At 47.9% G+C, this 7,160-nt stretch overlaps 1 pseudogene; it reads left to right on the forward strand.

The window, feature by feature from the left end:
* The first annotated feature begins 284 nt into the window (after positions 1-284).
* Positions 285-379, forward strand: LOC118554592 (U6 spliceosomal RNA; annotated as a pseudogene).
* Positions 380-7,160: the final 6,781 nt, after the last annotated feature.

Here is a 7,160-nt window from a genome sequence, read left to right on the forward strand (position 1 = left end):
ACCCAGGAGTGATTATTGGATCGTAGGGTAGTTCTATTTTTAACTTTTTGAGGAACCTCCATACTGTCTTCCACAGGGGCTGCACCAGCTTGCATTCCCACCAACAGTGTACGAGGCTTCGTTCCCCTTTCTCCACAACCTCGCCAACACTTGTTGTTTCTTGTGTTTTTGATTTTAGCCATTCTTACTGGTGTGAGGTGATCTCTCACTGTGGTTTTGATTTGCATTTCCCTGATGATGAATGATATGGAGCATCTTTCCATGTGTCTGTTGACCATCTGGATGTCTTCTTTGGGAAAACGTCTGTTCAGTACAAAGAAGATTAGCATGGCCCTTGTGCAAGGATGACATGCAAATTTGTGAAGCGTTCCTTATTTATTTATTTATTTATTTGAGAGAAAGAGAGAGTGGGGGGCGGGGGAGGTGCAGAGGGAGAGAGAGAATCTTAAGCAGGCTCCACACCCAGTGGAGAGTCAGACGTGGGGCTTGATCTCATGACCCTGAGATCATGACCTGAGTCAAAATCAAGAGTTGGAGGCTTCACCGACTGAACCACCCAGAAGCCCTGAAGCATTCCATATTTTTAAAAAAAGAAGAAAGAAAAATGTCTATTCAGGTCCTCTGCCCATTTTTTAATTGGATTATTGGGGGGTTTTCTGGTGTTGAGTTGTATAAATTCCTTATATATTTTCGGTATCAACCCCTTATCAGATATATCATTTGCAAATATCTTCTCCCATTCCAAAGGTTGTCTTTTTATTTTGTTGATGGTTTCCTTTGCTGTACAGAAGCTTTTCATTTTGGTGTAGTCGCAATAGTTTAATTTTGCTTGTGTTTCCCTTGCCTGAGGAGATACATCTAGAAGAACATTTCTACGGCTGATGTCAAAGAAATTGCTACCTACGTTTTCTAGGAATTTTATGGTTTCAGGTCTCAAATTTAGGTCTTTAATCCATTTTGAGTTTATTTTTGTGTGTGCTATTAAAAGGCGATCCAGTTTCATTCTTTTGCAAGTAGCTGTCCGGTTTTCCCAACACCATTTGTTGAAGAGACTGTCTTTTACCCCATTGTATATTCTTGCCTCTTTAGTTGTAGATTATTTGACCATCACGTGTGGGTTTATTCCTGGGTTCTCTATTTTGTTCCATTGATCTATGTGTCTTATTTTTGTGCCAGTAGCATGCTGTTTTGATGATACGGTTTTGTAGTATATCTTGAAATCTGGGGTTGTGATACTTCCAGCTTCATTCTTTCTCAACATTGTTTTGGTGTTAAGGGTCTTTTGTGGTTTCATACAAATTTTAGGATTATTTGTTCTAGTTCTGTGGAAAATGTTACTGGTATTTTGCTAGGGACTGCATTAAATCTGTAGACTGTTTTGGGTAATACAGCTATTTTAACAATATTGGTTCTTCCAACCCATGAGCATGGAATATCTTTCCATTTGTTTGTGTCGTCTTCAATTTCTTTCATCAATGTTTTATAGTTTTCAGAGTACAGATCTTTTACCTCCTTGGTTAAGTTTATTCCTAGGTATCTTATCATTTTTGGTGCAACTGTAAATGGAATTGTTTTCTCAATTTCTTTTTCTGCTACCTCATTATTAGTGTATAGATTTTTCTATATTAATTTTGTATCCTGTGACTTTACTGAATTCACTTACCGACTTGAAAATACTCTTCCCATTTCTGCTCTTCTGATAGAAATTACAGCAGAATTGTTCCCCGAGCCCTAAAGATGTTTGTGCCCCAATCCCTGGAAAATGTGTATATCTTGCCTGACATGGCAAAGGAGAATTAAGGCTGCGGATGGAATTGAGGTTGTCCATCAGCTGATCTTAAAACAGGAAGATTGTCCTGAATTATCCAGCGGGCCCATGGTAATCATGGCAGTTATCAAATTTTGAAGAGGGAGGCAGAAGAGGAGATTGGAGGGCCAGGACTCAACCCACCACTGTTGGCGTTGAACACCATGAACCGAGAAATGTGGGCAGCTTCTGGAAACTGGAAAAGGCAAGGAAATAGATTCTCCCCTGGAGCGTCCAGAAAGGAACACAGCCTTGGTGACACCCACATGTAGCCCAGTGACACTTCTGACCTCCAGAACTGTAAGGTAATGACTTTTCACTGTTTCAAGCCACCAAGAATGTGGTAATTTGTTAAAGCAGCCAAAGAAACCTGATACAGAGGATAAATCATGTAAGTTCCTTAGGATGGTAAGATTAGTTGGTTTTCCCTGTGCCAGTCTCTTAACTAGTTTGCCAACTTACCTATATGATTGCTTCTCTCCAGGAGTATCTATAGGATACCCCACTAAGCGTCTTTCCAGAGGGTTATAAAAATGCCACCATTTAGAAAATAAGAGATCTGCGCTGTCTTAATCCTGAATTAAACTCTAGAGGAAATTGTGACTGCTTCACACACATAACTCCGTGGAGCTCCGACCTGAAGATAGGAGTGGGAGGGAAGGGTACAATCTTAGTCCACATTCCCAAGTGAGAGTTCTCCATAGGTGCCTTTGCTTTTTTAATAGTTAGAGACTTCTCTAAAGCCAGCTGTTAGACGCCAAGGTGTCTTTGCAAACCAGGCCCTCGGCTCCCCACTCTTCCCTCCCCGTCTGTAGGGCTCTGCAGTCCCTGTTTTCCCTCCTCTAGGGTTTCAGTTGGACACATCTGCCCTCTTTGTCCTTCGGCCTACCTTTCTGTAACCGATTCCCCACTGTGGACAAGAGAGAGCAAAACTTCAGGTTAATGTCAAAAGGACTTTAACCCGTGCTCTGCTCAGAACCCTCCTGTGCGTGCGTGCGTGCCTGGGAGGCAGGAAAGATAGAGTCCCAGGGCTTGGTCCTCATCAAGGTTAAGAGGAACTTACTACTCAGCACCATGCGCAGGGTTGTTCTAGGATTCACTGAGGCAAAATCAAGAAAAAAATAAAACAGGGGTGCCTGGGTGGCTCAGTTGGTTAAGCGACTGCCTTCGGCTCAGGTCATGATCCTGGAGTCCCGGGATCGAGTTCCGCATCAGACTCCCTGCTCAGCGGGGGGTCTGCTTCTCCCTCTGACCCTCCTCCCTCTCATGCTCTCTGTCTCTCATTCTCTCTCTCGCAAATAAATAAAATCTTAAAAAAGAAAAAAATAAAACATGACATCATGTTCCCAGTGCCCAGGAGCCTACTGGAAATAATCGGAGGAAACATCAGAGACGGGTCTTTGTGCTCAGGAGCAGCAACTGCCAAGAAGCTCCCCGGCTCTCTGCTTTCCACAGAACCCAATGAGTACCCAGATTGTTCGGTCCACAAAAATAAACCCAAGAAAATTCTGGAAGTGGGTAGTGGTGACGGTTGCACAACATCGTGGTGGTTCTTAATGCCACTGATTGTACACTTAAAAATGGATTAAGTGGTAACTTTTATGTTATGCGTATTTCACCACAATTGAAAAAAAAAAGGAGGGGCGCCTGGGTGGCTCAGTCATTAAGCGTCTGCCTTCGGCTCAGGTCATGATCCCAGGGTCCTGTGATCAAGCCCCGCATCGGGCTCCTTGCTCGGCAGGAAGCCTGCTTCTCCCTCTCCCACTCCCCCTGCTTGTGTTCCCTCTCACGCTGTCTCTCTCTCCCTCTCTCTTTCTGTCAATGAAATAAATAAAATCTTAAAAAAAAAAAAGAAAAAGAAAAAAAGGAAACTCAATTGCTTACTTCCAAAACCTAAGATGCATTCTTGATTCTCTCCTTTCCTCATCCCATAGGACCAATCTGTGGGAAGTCTGCTCAGCTGTACCTCTAGGAGGCTTCTGGAATCTTCCCCTCCACTTCCATAGCCAGGCCCTGCTCCAAACTCCTGTCTCCCTGCTTTGACTGCCCCAGCAGGAACCTCCTCACTTGTAACTTGCCTCTTCTGTAGGCCCTTCCCCTTCCTCAGCCCACTCCCCCGTGAGCAGCCAGATCCTAGGTTAGCTCAGAGTGTTCCCCTGCTTGAAACTTAATGGATTCCCCCGGCTCCGGGAATTAAAGCCACGCTTCCTACCTGGCCTCCAGGCCCCCAGTGATCTGACTCAGTCTCCCTCTCCAGCCCCATCTCCTGCCACTTGCTTTCCTGCTCACCATGCTCCAGCCACACTGGCCGTCTTTCTGCTCCTCGAAGGTGCTCAGCTCACTCCCACCTCAGGGCCCCTGCTTTTGCTGTTTCTCTGCCAAGTCTTTGCACGCTGGCTCCTTCCTGGCACTCAGACACCAGCTTCACATCACCTCTGCAGTAAGGCCTCCCCCTCTGAGTCGGCTCCATCACATGGCCTCGTTGCATTTTCCGTACGGCCCTCCCCATTCCCTAATATTTCTTGTTTATTTGTCTAATAGTATGGCCCGTCTCCTCCCCCTAGGATGGAAGCTCCGTGAAGAGCGGGAACCTGCACTCCTGTGTCCCCCAGCATCTAGAACGGCGTCTGGCACGTAGTAGGTGCACAACAGGTATGACTAAGTGAAGTGTTCAAGTGCGTTTCCCAAACACTGGGAATATCACTGGCAGTGGCTTGAGTGGTGGAGCCCAAAGAGATCTGTCCATGCACTTGGAAAAAACGGTCTTTGCAGATACAATTAAGTTAAGGGTCTTGTGATAAGATCATCCGGGATTAGCCAGGAGGGCCCTACAGCCAATGACAAGTGTCCCTAGAAGACACAGACATAGCGGAGATGGCCATGTGAAGACAGGGGCAGGGCGCCTGGGTGGCTCAGTCGTTAAGCGTCTGCCTTCGGCTCAGGTCATGATCCCAGGGTCCTGGGATCGAGCCCCGCATCGGGCTCCCTGCTCCGCGGGAAGCCTGCTTCTCCCTCTCCCACTCCCCCTGCTTGTGTTCCCTCTCTCGCTGTGTCTCTTTCTGTCAAATAAATAAATAAAATCTTTAAAAAAAAAAAAAAAAAGACAGGGGCAGAGACTGGAGTGATGTTGCCACAATCCAAGGAACATCTGCAGCCCCCAGAATCTGGAGGAAACAAAGAAAGATCCTCCCCCATTAGAGCCTTAGGAGGGAGCATGGCCCGGCCAACACCTTGATTCCAGACTTCTGGCCTCCGAAACTATGAGACAATGCATTTCTATTGTTTGGAGCCACCCGGTTTGTGGTAATTTGTTCCAGCAGCCCTAGGACACGAATGCACTCCTCGAATTTACTTTCTTTTGGACTTTTCTGGCACGCTGTGCTCACGTTGAGGCTAAATTACCCATATGAGCCAGGATGTGATTATCATCCGCATATTTGTCATGTTCCACCACCTGCGAGCTGAAGGAAGGGTGTTATTGTCCCAGTCCTCGGGGCCACCCACACAGGTGCCAGGGTCAGAACAGGCACGCAGCAGGTGGGTACTGACCCGCAGTGGGGACTATCCGCACGTCCACTGCGCAGGTAGGGGTGACAAAGCAAGGGTGCGGGCGTTATCGTGGATCCAGGAAGTTCTGCTGCCTGCGGAAGCCCTGAGTTGATACAGGTCCGGGTATCATTTTGACCTTGTCCACACCTTGTCTGCAATCCGCAAACCCTGCCTTTAGCTCCTCTTGCCTCGGTCCTCCCTGAGCCTCACTACAGTGGAAAGACCTATTAAGCCTTGTTCTCCGACTGGGATTGTCAAAGTGACCGAGTGCAGGAAGGGAACCGCTAAGATGGCAGGAGGTGAATGGACTTGGTTCCCAGCCCCTCATTCGCTCCATCTCTTGGCACACACCCATTCTGACGGTGCTCACTGGGATCTCCCCAGGCCAAGGAGGACGGGGCCGCAGGAGAGAAAACCGAGAGGACAAAATAGCCCCCAAGAGGGCAGGGGAAGTAACAGACCCAAGGAAAAAGCAAGGACCTCAGAGTTGGTTATTCAGTCAAAACTGGTTCTGCACAAAAAAAAAAAAAAAAGAAAGAAAGAAAAGACGATGGCCCCCTGGACACCAAATGCAGAGAGGATTCCTACGTGTGTCATTAGCGTCTGCAGGCATGTCTGGGAAGAGCAGACGCTTGTCTTTTTCCAAGGCCACACCTCTGTTTTTCTTTCCTTTTTGACTGTGGGTTTTTCCACTTTATCTTTCCTGCCCAGGCCTCTCTGGGGACCCTGGAGCTCCTTTGCAGTAGGTTCTTCTCGCCTTGTTGGAGAGAAGAGACAGTATAAATGCTCCATGAGGTCCACAGGACCCGCCCCCCACAGAAGGCAGCAGGACACCACCCCCTGCCCCACCAGGGCCTGTTGGAGGGATGGGGGCAGGGAGGGGTGACTTCCCTGCCCTGGGGCAGTGGAGGGCACGTGGGTCCAAGTGGACAGCATCTGGGAAGTAGTGGGAGGTCCGTCTATTTTCTGTTTCTCTTGCTCCTTTTTGTCCCCCAAATACAGAAAAGAGCAAAAATTAGTGTGAAGCCAGAAGCTAAGATAAAGAGAGGAAAAGAACAGATAGAGATGGGAAGGTGATCCCTCTGTGGTAAAAACGGGAGGCTTGGGGCGCCTGGGTGGCTCAGTCAGTTAAGCATCTGCCTTCCGCTCAGGTCATGATCCCGGGGTCCTGGGATGGAGCCCCGCATTGGGCTCCCTGCTCCGCGGGAGGCCTGCTTCTCCCTCTCCTTCTGCCCTTCCCCTTGCTTGTGCGTGTGTGCACATGCACGTGGGCGCGCTCTCTCTCTCAAACAAACAAACAAACAAATAAATCTAAAAACCAAAAACAAAAATGGAAGGCTTACCTGACAACCAGGTAGTGAAGCCGATATGAGCAACTGAGAGAGAAATTCTCTGCAAGTCATGGATCAGGAAGTTCCAGTCAGTGAGCAGTTTGGGGGTGCTAAGTGCCTCCCAGAGAGCTGAGACTCAGGTCAGACTCCTTCCTTAGGGGATCTTCCCACCCCGGGGCTATGAAGATTGAAAGTGGCCACAGAAGCAAATGGACTTGAAAGAAGAGAGGCTTCCTCCTACCCCAGAAAGTGCATCTGAGAAGTAAGGCAGGGACATCTGTGATCGGGGGCACATACACACACACACACTCACACACACAGGCTTGGAATGAGTCTATCTGGGCCTTGCTTGGCCTAGTAGAGTTCTGAATGGATCACGATTATGGCCAAGGCAGGATGGGAGGACAGATACCAGAAGGAGTGGCCTTCGTGTGGCAGCCCTGGGACTAGTCCTGGGTAAATTTTTAAAACTC

This window comes from Halichoerus grypus, chromosome 11 (assembly GCF_964656455.1).
Source record: "Halichoerus grypus chromosome 11, mHalGry1.hap1.1, whole genome shotgun sequence".
NCBI classification, from domain to species: Eukaryota; Metazoa; Chordata; class Mammalia; order Carnivora; family Phocidae; genus Halichoerus; species Halichoerus grypus.